A 3,387-nucleotide genomic window follows, 5' to 3' on the forward strand; every position below is an offset into this window, starting at 1 on the left:
CGTGTGTCGGGTGTGTGTGTGTACAGCCTTCGGACTTGCCCAATCGGAGCCGGGATCAGGTGTAGGAGGGCGGGTCCTAGCGGAGAGGGGCGGGGCCCCTGGGTGACAGAATGGGTGGGGCAGCCGGAAATGGGCTGGGTTTTCTCTGAGGCGCAACTGTCTAAGCTGAATAGCTTGGCCTTTTGACATTAATACCCATTTTGGACCAGTCTTGATTTTAGTTTGATTCTAGGTCTTTGGAATCCTTAATTCAGAAAGAGAAAGCTCCTTTTTTTCTCAGTACATTATGACTATGTGAAATATTGGTTTAATGTTTATATATATATATTTGAACTATATGTATATGAAAAAAGTTGAATTGGTATCTTAAATACTGTTTAAGATTAGCCAAATGAAGTATTTTACAATGGAAGGGAAAATTATTTTTAAAAATAGATCGCTTAAGCCCCATTATAGCGCTCAGAAATTAGAAGTTTCCACACAGCAAGTGATAAGAGACGGATGGTTAAGTTGAAGATGTTTAATTCTAGAGGTTGTAAATCTAGCCACGACTCATTTCCTTTAGTATCTTTTTAATCTTCGAAGAGTGAAAACCCTGTGTGGCCCTTTACCTGGAGAGTACGCCTTAGAAACACTGCTTCCGCTCTCAGAACTGGAGATGTTGAGAGTATTTTGTCCAGTCTGAATAAAGACTGTCCAGGGGTCCAGACTCTAGAATACAGCATGGTAGATACGAAGAGCTGACTGCGAGTCACTTAGGTGGCAGTTTTTATGGGCTGGGCCTAAGGAGGTTGGATGCCTTCTTGAACGATATAATGCTTATTCATGGCTGTGCAAGGACCTTCCGCACAAATCTCTCTAGATGGAGGTATGCAGACTCCGGGCGGGGTGGGGGGTGGGGAGAAGCTTCAGTGCAGATGGGGGAGAGAAGAAACAGCTCTCTAAGCAGAGGGGGGGGGGGAAGATATTTCCGTCCAAAGAATTATAACTAGTAATTCCTACAAAGCAGTCCTTTCTAAATTTTGTGGCTTTTGTAGTTTATCACTGTGTTTTACAGGTGAGAATTGCGGATGCTGTGAGAGATTAGACAAGACTGTTGTGTTGAAAAGAGTCACACGATGTTAAAGGTACCTTGCTAAAAGAACACCCCTTTAACATGCTTGTAAATGTGGATTATATATTTAATTCTCAATGTCTCCAAGACACCGAGTCCGTTTTACAATAAGTGATTCATTCTTTTCTTAAAAGCAGACAGAGATGGTGGTGTCTGAGGCAAAATGTGTCATTAAGGTCTGAAGGGCAGCCGGAGGGAGGCAAGCATGGATTCTGTGCGTACTTACATCGTTCCCAAATGCCTCTGAGGCTATCTGACCACTGCTGTTCTCCCTCCCCACTCTCAAAACACGATGGCTGGGGTTTAAGATTTTTAACAACAGCATTATCGAAGTATAACTGACATTTGGGACATAGTTAACGTGCACAATGTGGCAGGTTTTGACATATGTATACCCGTGTGAAGCCGCACATGAACATGGCCATCACCCTCGAGTTCTTGTGCCCTTTCTAGTTTCTTCTTTCCTGCCCCTGGACCTAAGCGACCATTGTTCTGTCCCCGCTACTACATATTCATCTCCATCTTCTTAGGTGTACATAAGTGCAATCACAGCCGGTACCTCCTTTTCGTTTGCTTTCTTCCATACAGTGTAATTGTCTGGATATTTATCGATGCTCTATACAGTAGTTCTTTTTCTATTGCTGAATGTATTTCACCGTGTGGATGAACGGCCGTTTCGTTTCCAGTCACCAGTTAATGGACAATTAGAGTGTGTCTAATTTTAGCCTGTTTTTCAAGAGGAGCTACAATGAATGTTTTTGGGCATGAAAATACGTACACAAAAACAGTTTCCTTTGCTCTTTTGTGAGTATCTAAAGTGCAAGTACTGGATCATACGGTAGATGCATCTTTAACCTCCTAAGAAATAACTACATTATCTCCCAGAGTGGATGGATGATTTTACATTCCCATCATGAAGGTTCTGCTTGCTCCACATGCTCAACAAAATATTTATAAGTTTTCCAAGGGTTGATTGTGACAATTACATGAATATTAAAAAGCAGGTAGGTCAGAATCTAGTGAGTAGTAGTGACAGAGAAGCTGCTGTCAATAGTCAGCAAAGTAAGGATAATTCTAACAAGAAGCTTCCACCTATAGGTCACCCCAGACCACTTCACAGACAAGGTGCTAAATACAAAAAACCAAAATGGCTTGTCCAGGGGGGGCAGGAAATACATAGGTATTGTTGTGGTCACCTTTATCTTTTGGAGGCAAAGTTTCTGGTAGTGTTTAGGAACTTTTCCCATGCAGAGTCCCTGACTGACAATGGAGGGTAGAGACAACCGAGCATCTTGGTGTGGTTGCCATCTACAGACTTCAGTGTCAGTAGTATTTAATTGGTAGCTATCATTTATGGCAATAGCCTCGTAGTAAGGAGGTTGCATGGGGGGCTGGCTGGGGCAGGGAACAAAGCCAGTACCTCTCAGTCAGATTTGGGCGGGAGGCATTTAGAAGCATGTAGGTGTTGACCACTAGGTCAAAGAGTGGGTCTGTATTTTTAGGAGCTAAGTTGACATTTGCCAGGTTGGGCTCTGTTACCACAGGAATAGCTTCTTAGGCTGCTGGAGTGATGGGAACCTATGCAGCTGGGTCAGCTATGACTGGGTTGGGCCCTAGTGGTATTCCTTTGTGAATCATTCTAAGTTTTATTGTAACTAGTAGGCCTGGGTGGGAGTTTCCTCCTCGATAAATATACAGCCCCCAAGTATTTCCTTGGAACCAGTCTCCATTTAGCCTGCCCTTTTTAGTGAGCCTAACAACAATGAGGTTGCAGAATTTGTTATTGCAAGGCCCTGGGGGGCTGTTAGCCAAAGCATAAGTCCCAGAGTCAAGGTACTTATTGGGATTTCTCTCTCCTGAGTTTGTAGGGTCATAAGAACTATTATGCTTTACAGTGATCAGGTCCCAGGATGAGGTGGGCTTCCAGTAAGCATCACCTGTGGTTCCACATCCCCAGGCTTTACAATAATAATCAGATGCTCCCCCACATTTGTGTTGCTGTGCTCTTGTAAGACCTTGTCCTGGACAGACATAGAACTGTGCTGCCCGGAGGTTGGCTCTATAAAATTGTCCAGAGCACCCATAGGAGCTTCCTATCCCGCTTGGGACACAGTTTTTATTTTTATTTTTTCAGCTGGAGGGTGTGTATTGTCCTCATGATTAGGAATATCCCAAGTAATAAGTCTGGCTACTAGCTTACAAATGTCTGGGGTCAGGTCCGGCCACCAGGTCCAAGGTGGATGGTCTTCAGTTGTAGACCAGATGGTTTCCCT

Source organism: Acomys minous (genome assembly GCF_964271855.1).
Source record: "Acomys minous genome assembly, chromosome: 8".
NCBI lineage: Eukaryota > Metazoa > Chordata > Mammalia > Rodentia > Muridae > Acomys > Acomys minous.